This window comes from Neofelis nebulosa, chromosome 1, assembly GCF_028018385.1.
Source record: "Neofelis nebulosa isolate mNeoNeb1 chromosome 1, mNeoNeb1.pri, whole genome shotgun sequence".
NCBI lineage: Eukaryota > Metazoa > Chordata > Mammalia > Carnivora > Felidae > Neofelis > Neofelis nebulosa.
In genome coordinates, this window is record NC_080782.1 from 127,754,239 (window position 1) to 127,775,729 (window position 21,491).

Consider the following 21,491-nt stretch of genomic DNA (forward strand, 5'->3'; position numbering starts at 1 on the left):
GTGGCCAAACCGTGGACTAGGTGAGCTCTCTGCAGCTCCTGCGTTGGAAAAGACAAGGAGGAAGAGCAAGGGGAAGGGAGGTGAGGAAGCAGGTCCGAGCTTGCGGAAGGATCCATCTGAGAGGCGGAGAGGCAGGCAGAGAAGAAACCCTGAAGGGAGGCCAATGGAGAGGAGGATTTCACAGAGCTATCACCACTGTCAGCTGGGGCACAGAGTTCCAGCTGGATCCTATCACTAAGTGGCTTCTAGCCTCTGGCTGGCACTCAGGAAGCCAAAGACCAGAAGGCTATAGTTTCCGGGAAACCCCACTTGTGTCTTCTGCCCTGAAGACCAGGAGGTGATCTGGAGTGGTCCTGACATTGACCTTCCCTGATGCCCTCCTTGTCTCCTCCCCTCCCCATCTCCCCAGAAGGGAGGGTTGGGACATTCACTCTGCTGGCTAGCTGTGGGGGCCAGGCTCAGCGCTGGGGACCTCTGCCACTTTGGGGAAAATATTCCCTTTGCCTATCTCTGTCCAGATGAGGCTCATTCTGCTCACTGGGGAGCACTATCAAATACACACTTCAGTCTGGAATAAATGCACTTTCCTGAAAACAAATTTCTGAGAGAGGAAAATGTCTCTCCTGCTGCCCTAGGTTCTGGGTTTGGGCCCCTACGATTTAGCTCCACTTTATCTATGAATTCTTTCCTCATCGTGGTGCTTATTATCATTTCTTTTTTCTTTCTTCTTCTTTTTTTCTTTCTGGACCCTGTGGGAGAAAATCCAGAGATTAGCATAGGAAGAACTATTTTGGTGATTTTCCCATCAAAAAATCCTATCTGCTGACTTTCTGCTCAGCCAGTGGTCAAGCAAAGAGAGAGGTATCTTTGGCAATGGCCCCACTCACTGAGTCAAGATGGATGGCCTCTCAGGTCACCAGCTGGGAAGGCTGCATTGGCTGGGCTGAGGTCTGAGCACACAGCAGCCTCCATGGTTTGGCATCTGAGTGTGAGCTGCTGTAAAATAACTCCTTTATAAATTTGGGGTGGCTTTGACCAGAAGGGTAAGGTAAGAAACAACAGGAAGTTTCTGGGAAGGAAAGGGAGGAAGCAGCCCTTGGCAATTTCACTTAATGGTTCAGGTTTGCAGCTGGTTCACGTTTGTCCCCACGCCAGGATCCACCATGTAGACAGCCAGCCTTGCCTGAGTAATGACACCAGTATAACAAAGCTGTTGAGTACAGGCTCTGGAGGCAGATGGCCTGAGTTCAAATCCCAGCTCCTTATAAGCTGTGTGGCCTTGGGCAAGCTGGTCAATTCCTCTGAGCTTCAACTGCTACTTATCTCATAGAGATGATCATCAAAACTACCCCACAGGATTTAGGGTAGATTATAATATAACTCAAGTCAAGTGGTTGATGCATATGAGTTGCTTACTTCTCCCCAGTAACTGTTTTATATAATAGAGGTCACTGATTAGCAACTCTAGAAGCGATCATGTGAAAATGATCTTTTAATTAATTTCAAGCAGAACGTTTCTCTGTTTCAACATGACTGCTTGGCACAGGACATTAGGAAGCACTCAAAGAGATCCAAGCCCAGGCTTGAAATTTCCCCCGGGGCTGGAGCATTAGCTGCATCGCAGTTTTAGGGAAGATGCATCTTGTGTGTAAGAGCCCGGGAGCCCTGCTTTCCCAGCCTAACTCTCCCTGTAGCAAGATTTACGGGCTTTGGAGCCAGTCAGGTAATGTTGCTGTAAAACTTCCCTCATCTGTAAAACTAACATTCGATGACTTGAGTTTTTCCATGAGCTCAGTAAGAGATTACAGTAATATTTCATTGACTGTTTGGATGTAAGTAAAAAATAAATCCCGTTCTTGCCCACCACTGCCCCTCTCGGAAACTGTAAAACACAGAGCGCCGTGATTGTAAACATGCTCTCCCACCAGAGACAGCTGCTTGGAGGGGTGTTTTTGGACCACAGGACAAGATGCAGCTGGAGAGAAAAGCAGGGGTCCCCCAACCCCGCTGACCTGGATCCAGCTAGGGCGAGCACAGCTCACTGAAAGACCGCTCACTTGGAAGGGGTTTTCTTTTTCTTTCCATGTCAGACAAACTGCAGAGAAAGACCGGCTTGTTTGGAACAATAATTACTAGGCTTTTTCAGGCACTTTATAAAAATGACTACTTTCACATTCTGTGGCTCATGTAAGATCACCAAAAACAGTTCAGTTTTTTAAAATAACCCTGTTGTGCTTGACGACGCGCTTTAAACATCACGACGAATTAGTGGTTCCAGCAAGTTCCCCACAAAGGAAACCGAGACAAACTGGTTTGGGGGTCTGTGGGTGGGAGAACTGGTGTTCGCAGCTTGGTCCACTTCATACCTCCCTCTGGCCATCCTCCCCAGAGCTCCTGGTGATGTCTGTGCATCAGTGGGGACAGATGACATGGCCAAAATAATTTCCAGAGGGCACTCGGCCTAAAAAAGCTGCCGCCATGTAGCGAATTAGCTCTTCAGCACCCTAAGACTTGCTGGGGAGAAAGAAGGATGAGCTTTGGCATGAGATATCCAACTTAAAGGAACACATGAGTCACATCTGGGGGAAAGCTTCCATTCTTTGTACAACACACAGCATTTAGAACAGTACTATACACACAGCAATTCTCTATCCCCCTGACAAATGCAAGAAACAGCCCTGTCTACTAAACTTGAGGGGTTACTGCAGTGCCATTTGGGGAATTTGGATTTGGGTTGTCAAGGGCGTACCATAACCTTGCCCCTGAGAACGTGTGGAACACATGCAGAATCTTAGACACCCCACCCTCTGTCAGATACTGTATTTTAACAGATCACCAGGTCATTTGTGTGCATGTCAAAGTCTGAGAAACATAGCCCAGTGGCGTTTTAGGTTAAACGGGTAAAGCTCAGATGAGTTTAAACTACGATTCAATTCATGTAAAGCTTTTCAAGAAATACAGACATCGACAAAGAGAAAGACACCCGAGAATTTTTACCAGCGACATGACCACGTTGGAAAGTGGTCAGCTGCTGCACTGAGGCCCAGCTGACTTTCTGAATGTCGGTCAAGATACCGTGGTGACTGGCAGGTGGTTTGTCTTTTGTTTTGCTAAGTCCAGTTGTTAGATATTCAGTGTCTTCTCCACAATGAACAGGGAAAGGAAACTGTGTCCGGTCGGGGTCACCTTCAATTCTTCTTGCTTTTCAAAGCCTGCAAAGGGGGCCTGGGTGGTCCACAGGCTGGTACCAGCAAGCGCTTAAACCTGCAGCGTCAGTCTCTACATCTGAAGGGGACAGAACCAACTGTCACAGCCCTAAAATGGCATGAGGCCCCCAGTGTTTACTTTCCTAAATGACTGGCTGTTGTCACAACTTCTCCAAACACTGGCTTTCTTAATCAGGGCTTGCCAAACGCTACTACTTGTTGGTTAGAACCCAACTTCATTTTCCAGGGAAATGGATTTTTCACACGAGAGTTGCATTGATTTGGCTCAGATAAAATCTCCTAGAAGAATCCACAGGCACTTTTGAGGTTGCCTGACCTCAAATACTTTCGAGGAGTGATAGCCACAGTAGGGAACTTAAGACACAAAGTTTACCCATGCCTTTCTCTACTCCCCTCAAGTTTTCCTGCTTGGAGGGCAAAGGCCTCAAAAAAATAGACATCACCCAAAGGCAATGCATTCCAAACTCCAGCAAGCCCCAATGGCTGCTTTGTCCCACTCCTCTCCTTCGTCCCACTCCTCTTGGCTTCTATATTCCTGCCAAGGGCACCGCCCAGGGTTGGAAACCCCACAGCAAATTTTGCCTCTTCCCTCTTCTTGCCCCCCACGTGCAAACAGTCACCAAGACCCTCCAAGCATTCTTTCCACACCTCTCCAGATGTTTCTGCTCCCCCAGGTAGCACTCAAATACCCCACTACCTCACTTCTCACCAGCAGCAGTCCCCAGCCAGTCTCCTTGACACCCTACCCTCACTGCCGCCATCCACCTTTCCCAACACTGCCTGCGTTATCTTCCCCAAATACCGCTTCTCTGGAAACACTGATCTCCTAGGACACGCCCAATGGCTTCTATTGTTTATGAGAGAAAATCCAGACTTCCCTGTCTGTTTTCTTTCATTTTAATGGACATTTTTTTTTTTCTGGTTAAAAAAAGAACGCATGCAGATTATACAGAGCTTGGAAAACACCGAAAAGGCTAGATCATAGAATAAAACTGATCCCATCCATAATCCCTACACCCAAAGTTACTTTCCACTCATTGCCGTTCTTATGCTGTGCCTGGCCGCTAAGGCTCCTATAGAATGCCTCCTTTTGATGGATCTAGCCTGCTCTCCCACGTATCCTGACATCAGCCTTGGCTCCTGCGGGGCAAGGCACACAGCACACAGCCCACACCGCACACAGCCCCACTTCTGCTTCCGCTATGCAGAGCACTGGGCTCCTCCTGGTCTCCACTCATGTAAGAACAGCTTTGCTCCTGAGAAGCTGTGTGCCCTCAGGCAGATTCCGTAACCCTTCTGGGCTGCTGTGTTATCATCTCGTCTTCGTTCCTTGGCCTTCCCACTTGAGGGAGGCTCTCCTTTCCCATGTTAGCCCTTAGGTCTGCCGTGACACTTAGCCCAAGTGCTTACACATGCTCTTCTTTTAGAACTTCAGAATAGCTCCGCATGGAGCCCAGTTAACAGCTACAGCCTCAGTAATTGACTGCTGTCTGTGTTTTGGAAGGTCCAGCCTAAATCCCTTCTGTGCAACCCCCACCCATTGCAACAGATGGGTCTGGAGTAAGCGGAGACAGACACCACTTTAGCTGGTGGTTCCTCCACGCAGCTAGGATTCTGATTTAAGTGGCCCTCAGAGTCGGGCAGAAACCAAGGGGCTTAAAAAAATGTTTGTCCTGGCTCCCCTCCCCACCTTCCCTCCCAACGTCACATCCTGATTTTGACTGCACCCCCCCCCCCCCCGCCGTGCTAAAATGCAGAGAAAGCCTCCACTTCCTCAGCCGCAAGCTGTGTGACCATCAGAAGAAGGGGGAAGAGGTTGCAGCCATCGAGAGATGTGGCTCCACAGCAGCCACCCTGAGAGCCATGTTGAAAGTGCCTAAGAAATGCTCTGATCCTGCCCCCACCCTGCCTCCCCCAAAAGGCCTCAGGACATTTGAATCCATGGTACAGAAGGTGATTTGTGCAGGGCAGACAGCTTGAGAGATAACAGACACATCTTGCCTGCTGGTTGGCACACTTTGGAACATGCCCGTTCTCTAGATCAGCACCTTTACCCTGAAATGGAGGCAAAATTACTCCACATTTCAGCGTTCTGTGATACACACCCTGACTTCTCTGGACCCGCCCCGCCCCTCACGCAGCAGTCAGGCTCTGGGCCCAGAGCCCACCTGTCAGCACCAGCCACCTCTCCGAGTCGGCTCCCTCCCCGCTCCCAGCCTTCCCCAGCATTTCCTCCTTAGCCTTCCACCCATGGGGCTCCTGACCTTTCACCAAGACTTGAGGGCCTAAATGCTGTGATGAGAGGAGCCACGGAAAGGGGCTTGGACTGCTGCTTCCCAAGACAGCAAAAGCAGGGGTTAGCCCGGGGATCCCCCAGATGAGGCTGTTTCTAGAAAGGTAGCGAGCTTCAGAGCCATGGGGAAGCCGAGAAAGGCACATACGTGCACACATGCGCACGGGCTATACGTGTACGCATGCGCGCACACGGACTATTTACCCGTTTGCACACCACTCCTAGCTTACCAACGGCAGGTGCTGTCTTAAGTACTTTCTATGCATTAAGTCATTTCATCCTTAACATAATCCTATGGGTTGGGAATCATTTTTCTGTTTTACAGATATTAGAAAGGCAAGGCTGGGAGAGGCGAAGGAGCTTGCCAGAGAAGTGATGAAGCTGTAAGCGGAAGAATCAGCATTTGAACAGAGATGGCCCACCAGGTCCTAGCAGCCGCACTGCCTACACCACTGTTGAATGCCCCTCGGCGGGCAGTGTAGTTGCACACTTTTCGAAAGCTCTAGAACTTTCTCTCGCTTGCACAGATGTTCACTGAGCAAACCCCGCAAGTCCCCAGCAGACTTTCTGGTAAATGAGGCAGCTTCGGTGAGGAAAGTGGTGACACAGAGCCATTCCCTCCCACCCCAGAGAGGCAGAGGACTGAGCTGTGGAACCATCGTTTATCTTCACCATGAAATCTGTCTGTGTTCCTTTGAGTGACTCACCTAGAATTATTTAGCACCCCTCAACAACCTTACCGTTACGCCACTCCCAGCCTACAGAAAGAACCATCTGTATTTACTGCTTGGTGAATCTAGATGAGCCCGTGCCTCCCAGATACAGGGGAAGGGATTATCCACCTGCTCCCATAGCAGTGACTCGCTGCTCCTCCAGATTAGCCACTAGCAGGGTCCTCTGATGAAGTCTCCAGAATTTGCATTGAACAAATAAAAATGCTACTCAGCTGGCATAGGCAAGACGAGAATTGCTTTCTTGAATTTGGGGGAAGCACATCCCTGTCTTTTCCCCAGGGCTTAAGCAGACACCTGAGGGAGTTTGCAGCACTGACACTGGGCTCCCCATGGCCTGGGACCTCCCAAAGGGAACATTCCCACCTGCACCCAATTTACCATCAGGTAGCCTCTAGGCTCCCAGAGCTAACTTATGGTCTCAGCACATGTGGACTCTTAAACATACTGCAGCAAGCGCTGGCAAGGCCTCATCATTCCTCTTTAATTATCTAGACCCCTCTTTGCAGCCTCCCGTACTACAGCAATGACCTCCATCTGACTCTTTGGCTGGCAAGACAGATCATTTTATTTCCTAATACATTTCACACTGCGGATGGACTATGTATTCTGAGCCCTCATTTCTCTTAAAGCACCGTAAAAGTGTGTAACATAAGAAGTGAAAGATAATTCTTTGGGGTGCCTGGCACAACCCCACATACGACAACACTTCGGCAAGTCTCATTTAAACAAAAACCCAAACTTTCCTTTTATTCCTCTTTAAATTACTGATCAAACATCAATTATCTGTCCTTGAGAATTCTTCAAATTAACGGCACAGTCACTTAGATTAACATTTAATACAACAAAATCCCAGGACAACAAAAGAATTAAAATGACCCCCAGAGTCTGTAGAAAAGATGTGTCCGGATTAATTAGCACGTTTCTGAAGTCACAGTTGAACTGTAATTTGAGTAAGTCCTATTTTTCTATGTCATTAAAAAAAAAAAGCTACTGCCGATGCATGGGTCAACCGTCTCGCTCCACAAAGTGGTTCTGGACTGATTGTACAAACACTCACAGAAATCATGCTACGAGCTCAGCGACGGGCTGCCTGTGGCAGTTGCAGAAATGACTCAGTCATTCCCCGTCCATGAGGCACTCAGTCTGGTGGGGGAGCCAGGCGTATATACAATGAAATAAGTGCTTAATACATGGCTCCATAGAAAGGAGCTCGAAAGGAAAGTACCCAACCACACGGGGCGAGGGGGGGATGGTGGCTGGCTAGTCGGTCGAGGGTGAGAGGAGTGGAGGGGGTTTGGGATTCTTCCCAGAAGAGGTGATTCATCATCTGGTTGGGAGGGAAGCCAAGTCAGCAAGGTAGACTGCAACTCATCAAACCCCAAACCAGAGACAGAGTTAGTACCAGAGACAGACATACTGCTAGTCTGGGTTTCTGGTTCTCGTTAGCACCTTACAGTTTCTGAGACCTACAAGAGCCTGGAAGAGTTGCTTTTCTGTGCATCCATTCTCAATGGCCAAGGAAAATGCCTTCTTGATCATTCGATTTAAGACCATCCTTCTCCACCCTTCCATTGTATAGAAATCTAAATATCCTAACGTTTGAATTTGGGTCCTTTTCAAAAAGCCCATCTTCCATATAGCACTTTCCAAACTTTAGAACCAATAAGCACTCTGGAACAGGCCCCTAGGCCTTGTGGACTATTTCATCTTCAGGGCACTGTCAGCAGCTAACGGCACATGGCACTGGTGCGTGCAGACACAGGTCAGCCTCCACTGAAACATTTCAGTTACTTACAGTTTAAAGGAGGCAGGCGGGGGAGGTAACAAGTGTGTCCCTGTGTGTGCGTGTGCGTGTGTGTGTGTGTGTGCACGTGTGTGCATGCGTGCGCAAACAGCAGGCTCTATCTGCATGTCCAAATCCAATGGGCACAAATCCTAGCGTGCCCTGGAGACCTATGTGGCAGAGTCCTGCCAAGTTGGGGAGGAGCATGAAGCTCGAGGCAGAGCTTAGAAAGGCTTGGCTTGGTGATTAAAGTCCAACACACTATGCAACTTCAAAACATGTTTATTTAGATGTAAAGTTCATCCAAGACCCCATAAATAAGATCTTGGCCTGTTTTCGGAGCATATTGTGACTGTCGTGGCCCCTTTTTAACTTCGGTTCCTGTAACTTACACTGGGGACCTGAGTTGATCACTCCAAACCAAGCAAATTAATAAATAAAGCAGCAGAAAGGAACACTGCAGGGTCATGAGGCCCAGGCTTTCATGCCTCTTCTTTCTTCATAACTGTTTCCAGATGTGGGGATTGGCACAGTGCCAGCTCAGTGACAATAACTAATGAAAGTCCTTCCTCCCCAGCTAGCAGCAGGCGGCTACTGGTCCCGGCAGGATGGCCTGTTTGTGTTTTCATTTCAGAGGACTCACTTGGCTGGAAGCATGGCCCTTGTTGAGTGTGTGGCTGGCACAGGCCTTGGAGTTAACTGCAGCCAAACAAAAGCATCGCAGTGCAAGGTGTCTCCTAGAAAAGGCAGTTGTGCAAAACGGCCTATTTGCAAGAGGAGTCCAAAGCGATGGAGGAAGATAGGGGCTGGATTTGGGCTCAAACATCCCGCCAGTAAGGAAATGGTACCTGTGGAGTCGGTAGCCTCGGACCCCATCCCTCCCATTGACAAAATGCTTCCTCTAGAGCTGCAGAGAGGACAGTCAAGAAATGGTTTGTTCCTGACTTCACAGGGCTTACAACCCAAGGTGGGGCACACAGCCATGAAAGAAAACCCAAAGGAGTGACCAGGGCCAGGTGAGATCGGTCAGGAAAGACATCCTGGAAAACACACACGTTAAAGGTCTTGTAAAGGAAAGTTGGGATTACTTTTAGGAGCAAAAAGAAGTGCTCTTAGAAAACGTCAGGCTCACTACTAGGCATTTATATCCAAAGGATACGGGAGTGGTGATTCATAGGGGCACGTGTATACCAATGTTTACAGCAGCACTATTAACACTAGCCAAATTATGGAAAGAGCCCAAATATCCAGTGACTGATGAATGTATAAAGATGTGGTGTATATATGTATGTGTGTGTGTGTGTGTGTGTGTGTGTGTATAAAATGGAATACTACTCAGAAATGAAAAATAATGGAATCTTGCCATTTGCAACAATGTAATATGCTAAGTGAAATAAGTCATTCAGAGAAAGACAGATATCTTATGTTCTTACTCCTATGTGGAATTTGAGAAACTTAACAGAAGACCATGGGGGAAGGGAAGAAAAAAAATAGTTACAAACTGAGAGGGAGTCAAACCATGGGAGACTCTTAAGTACAGAGGACAAACTGAGGGTTGATGGGGGGGGGGGTGGAGGGAAAATGGGTGATGGGCATCGAGGAGGCCACTTGTTGGGATGAGCAGTGGGTGTTGCACGTAAGTGAAAAATCACGGGGAATCTAGTCCCAAAGCCCAGAACACACTGTACACTCCGTATGTTAGCTAACTTGACACTTAATTATATCTAAAAAAAGAAAGAAAGAGAGAAAATGGCAGGCTCTAGTATGGTTCAAGTGGCCAAGTCTCCATGTGCAGGGAACTTCACCCTAGACCTCAGACTTTGGTCAATGTACCGGTCAGGCCAACAGAGCCAAGTGTTGTCACATTCTGCTTTACTCTTTTTCTGATCTTTGGGAAAGTCTCCTTCTACTGATTTTTCTTTGTCAGCCAACCTGCTCATCACAACCACAGGGAAAATAAACTGAATTTTTTAAACTGGAAACACATAAATTAGTTTGATATAAATGTAGCCTTCGCTAGCAGACGGATAGGGAGTGTGTTTGCCTGTGTGGTGATATCACTGACCACTCTGGAGCCAACCGTAAGAATGAATTTCATTGTTTCTAGTACACAAGTAGCACTTACTTGTGGATTTCCAGGAAAATCTTGCAACTGGGAAGGCTCTGAAAAATCACAGAAAATCTTTGCTTTCATGCCTCAAAAGACATATCTGATCTCGGTTGGTGGATTTGCAGTGTCCAGATCTTGTTTCTTGTTTCATTTGCAGGAGTTAATTTTGCAGACTGGAACAGAAAGCCCCAGAAAGTATGGAGGAGAGAGAGTGTCCAGGGCTACTCCGGGGAAGCAACAAAGGCTAGTCTGTCTGCTGGTGACAGGATTTGACCTTCAGTCACAGGGAGAGTATGAACAGACAATCCTGCTCTCCCTGCCCTGCTGCTGACTCTGTGCTCTTCTCTGATCTTGGGATCGAAAGGCAGACTGGGACAAGCCACACATTTCATCCACCCTATAGACCCAAAGCCCCAGCTCTGAGGCCACGGGGTCTGTCTGCCCCTTGCAGGTGAAGTGCTCCCACATAATCCCGATTTTGATGTGTGAACAGATATTTCAGAGCATGGCTTCCTGGGGATGTGTGTCCTAGGGACCAGCAGATGGGGTGCTCTTAACCCATTTCCTGGCTAGAATGGGTTCTATGCAGTGCTCCAGGAGGTTAGAAATGAGCAAATATAGGGTGAATACAAAAGATGTAGAAAACTCCTTGTGTTTTGACCATCTGGGAGGGGCAATAGAAGGCAAGAAATCAAGTTTAAGACTAGGAAATCTTCATCCATGGTCAAGTTTACTAAGTCCTATTCTCAAAGCTCAGTGGATCTTTTCTTACCTCTAGGCCTATGAACACACCGCTCCTGCTGTCTGACTTCTACTTGTCCATTTGATTTTAGTTTAGACAACACTTCCTTCCAGGAAGCCTTCCCTTCCTTGATGCCCCTTACGTGGGCTTGCGCTGGCCCCTCTTTTTCTACTATTTTGGCATCTGTCAGTGTTGCAATTGTCTGGTGACATCTAGACCCCAAGTTTGGTGAAGGCAAGGAAGTGCCTGCCTCATTCCCTCTCCCCGATTCCCAGCATTCATTCATTCACTGATTCATTGATCTGCTCACGAAGACCTAGTGTGAGCCAGTCAAATGATCAACGAAAAGAGAGGTCATTGTGAGGCTTTATCACTCAGAGGGGGCATGCTGGAGGAAGTGCACTGTGATGTCTTCTTTGAGGAAATTTGGACAAGGAAGACAAGAGGATGCATAGCTGCCTCACACTACCACCCCTCACAGGGCATTTTATGCCATGGGAATGAAATCTGGGGATCATTAATCAGGTGGAAGGGTGCTTACATTCAGGGAGCTCCTACCACATGCCAAGATAGCTTTCCAGATGCCAACCATGTTAATAATATCTGCCATTCATCCAGAACTGGCTACGGGCCAGGCTACTTCTTGGGCTCTCACATTTGCTCTTTCAGCAACCCTGATGAGCAGAGATGCTTGTTCCATTTTTTGCAGATGAGGGGCTGACCCTCAGAAAAGTGGGACTGGGCCAAGACTGCATAGTCAGTGAGCCAAATTTTAAAGGCGATAGTTAAAGATCTTTACCATATGTTTAAATAACTGCCAAAGATGCCCGAGTACTGTACTTTGAACATGGACATCACATTGTATTTTTGTCAAAATGTTGGAACTATAGATTGAGTTCGTGAAATTTATAGAAAATGTCAACCCTTACCAGCCATGTGACTGTGGACAAGTTACTTAACCTCTTGTACATCAATATTCTGTATCAACTGGGAATAATAGTAGTACTTAATTATAAGGCCTTTGAGAGGATTAAATCACTGCATTTGTGTAAAGTGTTTGGAATAAGGATTGGTCCATACGGCTAAATAAATGTATGATCTAATTGCAAAGTCAGTCCTCATTGTCAACATTAAGTAAAGTTGACTTACTTCTCGTCAGAAAAGAATGATTTCACCTTTTAAATTCAAATAAACATATTGCTGCGGGCCCTCCTGAGAATCCCTTACAAGATATGATTCTAGCAGCGATATAGAAGGTTCTGTGCTCACGAAGCCAAGGGCAACACCGTCAACTATTTCTTGCTTTGATCGCGAGAGCCTGCATTTTCTCGTTGCCCTCTGGTTCGAATCGTGGGGACTTTTGCATCCGGCCATAGTGCCCCATCCGTGGTAAGGCCTATGAGAGGGAAATCTTCCCTCTGCCAAGGGTGAGGGAAGAGACTGGGAGGGAAGGCGAGGAGGAGTAGGCGGGTCAGCATGGAGGAGGGTGCCCTCCGGCGGATCTTCTGTGGGACAGCCTAGCTGTGGAAGCTGAGGAAACAGATCCAGCAAAAGCTGCCCATGCTCGCTCAACCCCTGAAACGTCTTCCTCTAGCCCTAGGAGTATGTGTGCTTCAGTTTAGAGTTCCCATTTGTCCCTGAAGGACAGCGACCGCTAGTGAAAGAGGCTGCCCTCCCTCAGCAAGCGCCAGCATCCCAGGGCATACCAGATGGAAGAGGTCAAATGTTTTCTGTTTTTCCTCCCCAGCAAGATTCAACTGCAGGCAGGTGCTCTGAGTGGCCGAGTCCTAAGGACCCTCTTGCTACTCCAAGAGTGGCCCGTGGACCAGGATCACTGGCATCACCGCAAGCTTTGAAAACAAGTCCCACCCCACTGAATCAGAATGCAAACGATTCGTTCTTCACCTTGACAGCATCTTAGAATCAGTGACTATGGGCAGCTTTTCACAAATCCTAATGCCCGTGGCCTCACCTCAGACCATTTAAGCCCAAACTCAGGTTCTGTGCTCCCAGCCTCAGTTTTTAAGCTCCCGGGCCCGCTGACAGTCACTGTCACAGACACGCCTGCAACAGCACTGCCAGACTCGTTTCCTCTCCCCTGGGCCACTGCGGCGACCCCCAGCCCTTTCCCTCCCACACCAGACCCTCCACAACCTGGCCCTGATTACCTTTCTCAGACTCTTCTCCAAACTCTCCTCCTTCCCCAGGCATGCCTCCAACTTCCCCATGTGCCCTCTTTTCATCTGTCTTCTACTCTGTTTCTTGTCCAAATCCTGACCATCTTTTGAAGTGTATCCTAAATATCCCTTCTCCACCTGATGCCCCCTGCCTGGTGGTGATCTCCCTGAAATGTTCTATCAGACTTTCACATGGCCCTTCATACTTTCTGCTTTGGATTCACATTGGATGCCCTCTCTCCCCGTCCCACCTGGCCCCCTCAGGCTCAGAGCTGCCATGAGGGCACAGTAAGGTCAGCTCATCCTTTTTCATCCTGGCTCTTGGCTCGGCACTCAGAGCTACTAGTGAAGAGCTGCACCCCTAGGCGGCGGGCAGGCCCAGGACAACTCCACAGCCTGGAAATTTCAGGCAGGGCTGACAGCCCTTCAGCACTGCAGACCATCTCCACCCCCACTGGGGACTATTTGGCATGGCAGTTTGTTTCATTAAATTAAAGCTCTTTTAAAATTACTACTCTAAGGGGAGTGGGCAAAACCCACATTAGGCAAGTTGTTTTGGTCTCTGCAACATAAAAGCTGTCTGGAAAAAAAAAGTTTTCTATCATTTGTAATAATGTTAATACAGAACTTCAAATGTGGGCCCCCTCCCTCCTAAATAATAGCCTTCCTCTTTGGTGGGATAAGATAGGTTCGCTACCACAGCCAGCAGAGATCTGACCACCAGCTTCAAAGGAAGCACTCTCCAATCTCTCCTTCCAGCTCTCTCTGGCAGCCTGAGCCTGGCCTTGGTTCAAACCCATAATAAATGTTTCTTTAATGCAGAGACTTGCATTAGCATTTAGGCTTGGACTCCTCTTCTGTTTTCCCTTCACGCTATGAAAAGCATTCAGAGATTTGCTCAGGCAGTGAACCAGATATTTAATGTCTAGAAACAGGATGCCGGGAGGAGGGCTCCACCCACCATCACTGCTCCACGTGCCTCCAAGCAGGGCAGACCTGTGTCTTCCTCCCCAGGGCCCCAGGGCCCCAGCTGGTGCTCCTTTCATGTTGGGAGGTCTTCTTCACCTTCACCTCCTGCCCTTACCAGGCACCCACCCACACCTTTTTTTAAATGGAGGGATAATTTACATATAACCTTGTATTAGTTTTATTTCTCCAACATAATGATTTGATGCATCTCGCAAAAATGATTACCCTAGTAAGTCTAGTCAACATCCATCACCATACATATATATAATTATTTTTTCTTGTGATGAGAACTTTTAAGATCTACTCTCTGAGCAACTTTCAAATTTGCCATTCAGTATTATTAACTATCATCACCATGTTGTACATTACACCCTTGGGACTTTATGATGGGAAGTTTGTACCTTTCCACCCCCTTCACCCATTTTGTCCCCTGCCCCTGTCCCCTACCACCCAGTCTGGCAACCACCAGCCTGTTCTCTCTTCTTTTGATTCCACGTATAAATGATATCAAACAGTAGTTTGTCTTTCTCTGCCTGACTTACTTCACTTTGCATACTGTCCTTAAGGGCCATCCATGTTCTCACAAACAGCAACAGTGCCTTCTTTCTTTCTGAATAGTATTCCATCCCGTGTGTGTGTGTGTGTGTGTGTGTGTGCACCTCCCCTTTCCTTTAGCCACTCATCCATCAGTGGCACCTGGGCTGCTTCCATATCTATCTGTTATATATTCCATATTTATTATAAATAATACCATAATGAACATTGGGGTGTAGACATCTTTTTGACTTGGTGATTTGGTACCCACTTCTTCTACGGCTCTGCCAGCCTATCTATTAGACAGGGTTCTGATATGCATCCGTGTGGGTCACATTTGAAGCTCATTTTTCCTCTGAGATCAGAATTTATACTGACAAGGCTGCAGATGTATGGCAGGATTTAGTAAAGAGCTGCAAATTTCGGCCTCCATATCTTCTTAGCACCAAACCATAGGCCTCCAGAGAAATTTGAGAAGGTGTTCCTTCCTTAGTCACATCACTTAAGAGGGAGCATATTTAACAGAGATAGAAATCAGTCTGTCTCTCCATACCTCACCTGGACATGTGGTATTAAGGCAGCGACCCCATGGGGTCCCCAGATTAGACCAGGGCAAATTTATATTACACATTTAGAGGATTTGCTCTAGTGTTAGGCTTGGGACGGATTGCAAAAGCTGCTGGGAGGTGTCCTGAGATCTTTAGGAGCACACAGCCATGCATTTGGCTGAGGGCAAGCACCGCAGAGAGGGGGAGGGGGGGGTCAAGGGACCTTTGAAAGCTGCTTCTACGTTGGGACTTCTTGAGGAGTGCAGTCGGCCTCATCCTGACTCAGGAGAAGCTGGCTGGGCTTTTGGGTAAGTGTGTAGATCTCCAGATCACTGTCCTACTCCCGCTCTACTGCAAGGGTCCACTCTCACACAGAAAGTGCAGGCCAGAGGGGGAAACAATCGAGCTTTCTGGGCCAAACACCAAGAGACTTGTTTGCACACGCCTGAACATTCATCTCGTCAGAGGTAATAGCACAGTCCTCGAAGATCTAAATTCGCAACTGCTCCTTGTTTCCAAAAAATCCTTACGAAAATGCCACTTCAAAGTCAAACAGCCCCTCAGAGATTTCTATTTCAGCTCCGAAATTTCTGATGAGAACAGCAGTTCTGCTACTTATCGGGAAAAGCATGTATCAGACACTTGTAGTAAGAAGAGGAAATGGCTTACCAAATATCAGCGTAAATTCTCCTGATTCCGTTTAATTACACAATACTCGACTTCCTCTTCCTCCGTGAACATGAACAAGCAATTGTCTGAAATTTTAAATGTACAAAACCAAAGTATTAGTAAATACTAACTAATAAATCCTAAAATTATATATGTGTGCTCTTCATGGGCAAAGACATGGGATTCCGGCTTTCCAGCCCCACCCTGTTCCCTGGAGATTCCAAGAAACTATTTTCCAAGTTCGATTCCTGACTTAACAAAACCACAGGCTGATAGCATTAACTGGTTAGCTTTTCAATCTTTGGCTGCAACCACCCAGGGTAAATTACTCCCTTATTAACATAGGGAGAATAATCATCAAGTAAAAGATTGTCTCTTGTTCTTCACCCATGATTTGTTTCAAATGCATCTATTCAGCCCACATCCAATTATTTTTCACATATGTGAACACTTAGACGTGGGAATACGTCTCTTGTTAGCTGTCATTGTGCACTGCATTTCAAAAGATTTAAAAGATCATCAAATAAAATTTAAAAGATCATCAAATAAAAATATTTAAAAGTTTAGAACAAATCTTCCTGTTGTATTCACAACTACTTTTTATCTCTTATCATAAGGTCAAGCAATAGTTCTGGCTGTTTTCCCAAACAGACATATTTTATGCGAGGCGTGAGTCACAGCAGCTTGGCTTTCCTGATTAGGGACAGGCTCCTGGAGTGAAGAATAAAATGGTTCTTAAGTTATTGGTGATGATGGACTGGGAACTAGACATTTATCCAAGTGAAGAAACACAAAATAGGAAAGTGTTGCCTACCAATTTTAAATAAAAAAGAGCTAATGGTCTTAATATGAATGTGTCGATTGAGAAGTATAGAATCATGGCAGAGCCTGGACACAACAGACATTTGCGAGGAGTTAAATCATGAATGAAATAATTTAAACTCTAGATTAAGATGTGGACATTGTAAGTGTTTCAGGAAAAAAAAATACTGTTTTTCCTCCATCTGATGTTGTTTTCTGTGTAGTAAATTTTATGATGGTGATCTATTTAACATACGTGGGATGAGACAAAAATGATTGATGTATCGGGGGCCTGGGTGGCTCAGGTGGTTAAGTGTCTGACTTCAGCTCATGTCACGATCTTGAGGTTCATGAGCTCAATCCCTGTGTCAGGCTCCCGTGCTGACAGCTCAGAGCCTGGAGCCTGCTTTGGATTCTGGGTGTCTCTCTCTCTGCTCCTCCCCCACTCATGCTGTCTCTCTCTCAAAAAAAATAAACATTAAAAAAATTTAAAATAAATGATTGATGTATTCATATCTAGAGCCTTTGCCCTTTGATGCCCCCATCTGGGAGAGCTTCTTTTCTGCCAGACCACTTACTGGGACTTTTGTATTTTCAAACCAAGACATCAGGTCAAGGAAGACAGAACCAGGAAGGAAAGAGGAAGAAGCAGGAGGAAAAGGAGAAAACTGGGAAGTCTTCATTGATCTGACTCAGCACTGTGCAAAAGAAATATAACATGAGCAACATATGCCACTTAAAATTTTCTACTAGCCATACTAAAAAAGCAAAAGGAGGGGCACCTGGGTGGCTCAGTCAGTTGAGGGTCCCACTTCAGCTCAGGTCATGATCTTGTGGTTTGTGAGTTTGAGCCCCACATTGGACTCGCTGTTGTCAGCGCAGAGCCCGGTTTGGGTCCTATGTCTCCTTCTCTCTGCCCTCCCCCTGCTTGCTCTCTCTCTCTCTCTCTCAAAAAAATGTATATACACATATATATACATATATCCCATATATATACATATATATGTACACGTATATATATATATATATATTATATACACATATATATGTACATGTATATATATATTATATACATATATATATTTTAGAAAAAGCAAGAAGAAACAGGTAAAGTTAATTTAATTACATATTTCATTTAACCCAATATATTAAAACATTATCATTTCAACTTGGAATGAATATAAAAAATCAGTCAGTTATTTTAAATTTCTTTTTTAAATTTAATATCAAGCCTTCAAAATACAGTGTGTTTTTTATACTTAGTGCACATCTCCTTTCAGATCAGCCGCACTTAAAGTGCTTAACAGCCATATGTGGCTAGTGGCCACCATACTCTGGACAGCACAGATCTAGGTAATTAAATACTAAGAGGAAGAGTAGAAATGAAGAAGAAAGGCCACATGGGCTGTGGGGTTAGGTGTTTTGGCAAGGGCAAGAATTTTTTTTCTTTTTCTTTTTTTTAGAGAGCACAGGCAGGGGAGAGGGGCAGAAGGTGGGGGGGGAGAGAGAAAGAGAGAGAGAATCTTAAGCAGGCTTGACACTCAGTGAGGGGCCCAACAGGGGGCTCAATCCCACGACCCTTGGATCATGACCTGAGCTGAAATCAGGCGTCAGATGCCCCACTGACTGAGCCACCCAGGTGCCCAGGAAGGGTATGAATTTTGAAGAAATCTGTGCTGGAGAAGCTGTGAACTGTCAGGTAAAAATGTACAGAATTGCTGTGAAGCATGTACTTAGATTCCCTTCAGAATTTTCAAAGAGTAAAGAATAAAAATACTTGAGCCATTTTGAAATTAATTTAGATAGATGGTCTGTGTTTCTTGGAACTGTGCCACTTGGTCCTGGCTTTATAAAGGTTTCCCAGCCAATCATACATGGAAGGGAGGTAAATGAAAAGATGCAGGTGGTTGAGGGCAGAGGTCAGAGCTATATTATCATCTCCATCTGCACAAAGAAGGCCTGTCCCTTATCTGGCATGCGTCACAACCGACCCAGGAGGGCACAAAAATCAATCTGTTGCAAGAGAGAATATCAGTTATAATAGCACATTGTGGTTGTGGAGAAATGGTCTCAAAACCCTCGAGGGAGAGAGGCATGGCCATGTGGTATAGATCCTGACATGTGGTGTAGTGTGGGGTGGTACAGCAGCAGGGGACAGGATAAAGGACTCCTGCCACCAACAGGCCATCCTCAGGGGTTACGGACTAAAAGGGCACCACAATCAGGACATGAACAAGAGAGACTGATGCTCAGGCCTTCACATGCACCTTGAGCCCAAGAGGCATGGTAGCCCAGAACTCTGAACTCATCCTGTGTCAGATGGGAGTAAAAGTCATCCCAAATCAGGGGTGCCTGGGTGGCTCAGTGGGTTAAGCATCTGACCTCCGCTCAGGTCACGATCTCCTGGTTCAAGCCCGGTGTTCGGTTCTGTGCTGACAGCTGGGAGCCTGAAGCCTGCTTCATATTCTGTGTCTCCCTCTCTCTCTGCCCCTTCCTCACTTGCACTGGGTCTCTCTCTCTCTCTCTCTCTCTCTCTCTCAAAAATAAATAAACATTAATTTTTTTTTTTTAAGTCATCCCGAATCAGCATGTCAGCATCATTCTGATGGCCATCTTGTGAGATCCAGTGAAAGAAATACCATGCTACCCTGGGAGAGTGAACTACTCATCAGACCATCATCCTGGAACTGGGGCCTGTCCACAGGGCCCCAGGATAACCCCACGGATGTGAGTTCTCAAGTTCCTCCCAGCCCATGATTGACTCTGTAGGTGAAAGAGGGACCTAATGGAAGAAATGAGGACCAGAGCACCTATAAAGGGACTGATGGCTCCAGCTCCAGTAATTTCAAGGAAGTTACTCCAAAGCATGGGGTCCCCTGAGGCATGAGGTCCAGGACAGACACTCCACCTTGCAGGACTGAAGGCATCTGGGAGGAAGCTCTGCTAGAGTAAGAGAAAATAAAGTCAGTGCAAAGAGAGAAACAGAGTGACAGCTGACAGAGACAGTCCTGCTGACACTGAACCATTCAAGTTCAAGCACAGTCACTATCAGTCTTGGCAGCCGACAAACTCCCTTTCTGACTTTAGCTGGTTCGTGTGGTGTCTCTCTCACTTACAGTTTAAAACAGCCCTGGTCAGGGGTGCCTGGGGGGCTCCGTCGGTTAAGCATCTGACTCTTGGTTTCAGCTTAGGTCATGATCTCATGTTTCGTGGGCTTGTGGGTTTGAGCCCCCCGTCAGGCTCCATGCCTGCTTGGGATTCTGTCTCTCTCCTTTCTCTCTGCCCCTCCCTGGTTCTCTCACTCTCAAAATAAATAAATAAACTAAACACACACACACACACACACAAAACCAAAGAGCCCTGGCCAGGGTGGAGTTGTTCAGTGCTTTCAAGCCCAGAGTTGTGGCTTCCGTCCTCCTGAGAGCCAGTCTCTCTCCTCTACAGGCCCAAACGTGCACCGGAAGGGCTAAGCAAGTGAGGTGGTAGCGAAAGAGCAGCAGAAAGTCACGTCCCTCCCTTAAAAGCAGCATGACAGTGGAAGGGTCATCCCACAGAAGGATGAGACCCTGGTTTGATCACGAGGTCTTCTCAAAATGCCTCCATGAACAGATTTGTGCCACCCTCCCCCACCCAGCTCAGAGCACCTCAGTGGCTTCATGGCACAGGTAGACTAATCAGGGTGATCTGGCCTCGGCCCACCCGCTTCTTTATTCCCACGCCACCCACTCCCCACTTCCACTCTGCGCCCTTTAGCCATCTGGATGACTTCTTCCTGTTTCTCTAGCATGCCACGTTTAGTTCTGCCTCGGGGCCTTTGCACTAGCTGTCTCTTCCACCTGGAAGGCTCTTCCCTCTGTCTCCCTTCTTTTGTCCTCAGAACTCGCTTTAAAGGACACAGGTCTTCCCTGACCCTTATCACTCTCTATTCATTTTCATTCCTTTAACAACTGCTGCCATTTGATTTGTTGGTTGGTTGTTATCTGTCCCCTCATTAAATTCGAACTCCTTGCGGGTAGGAATCTTCCTCGTCCTGTTCACTGCTGTATCCTCAGTATCTAAAAGAATACCTGGCATAGAGTAGATGCTCAGTAAATATTTATCAACTACAGAAACCGAACACACGCAGGCCGTGTGGGTGCCTTCTGGGGAATGCTGTTCTCTCTGCTCTTTAACGAAGTCTTGAGCTGACTTATTTATTCGGTGTAAGCAGTCGCTGCTGAGCACTGAGCATGCGCTCTGCATAGGCTGCGTCTGAGGTGAGAAGTGGACATGGCGTGCAGACTGATGGAGACACAGCCACACTGACGAATACGGGACAGTCTGGAAAATGCTGTGACCCAGCTGGGGAAGCAGAGAAGGCACGATCTTCTGCTGACCCTCAGGCAGCAAAGTCCGGGGCAGCCACAGAGAAGGATCCTTTGGGATGCGTGCGTTTCCCCCTCTTGCAACATTTCACAGATACTAAAGATAACAACAGTTCTCCCCACTCTCCTCTCTCCTGCAAGTATGGGTGCATGTGAGAGGCACCAGTATGAGCAGTTTGTCTCGGAAGAAGGGGAAACTGCAACACAACTACCAGGGAGCACTTTCGATGATCTCTCTATTGGGTTGCAGATCAACAGCCAGTTAGATTATTTATCCCCCGCACAAGGATTTTGCGTCAGCCTGAGCATCTGGTTTTGGTGGTGTCTTATAATCTGCTAAATTAGCTCCCTGCCCTCCTATCCTGGTGGTGGATGGGGGTGGCGGGGTGAGGAGTTCTCACATGAGATACAGTGGAGGGAAGCAGGGCCTCCTGCTCAGGAGGACAGCCAGACAGCAGTGTCCCCACGGGGAGGACAGTCCCTGAGGCCCCAGGTCTTTATCTCACTGACCCAAGGCAGGGCATGGTTGGGGGAGTCATA

The 21,491-nt window shown here is 47.1% G+C and overlaps 1 long non-coding RNA gene across 1 annotated transcript in view; it reads right to left on the reverse strand.

Moving 5' to 3' along the window:
• Positions 1-695: 695 nt before the first annotated feature.
• Positions 696-21,491, reverse strand: part of LOC131515257 (uncharacterized) — a 34,318-nt gene continuing 13,522 nt past the window's right edge. Inside the window, exon 4 of the long non-coding RNA XR_009263532.1 lies at positions 696-15,872. This is a non-coding gene — a long non-coding RNA (uncharacterized LOC131515257). The remainder of the gene's footprint in view (positions 15,873-21,491) is intronic.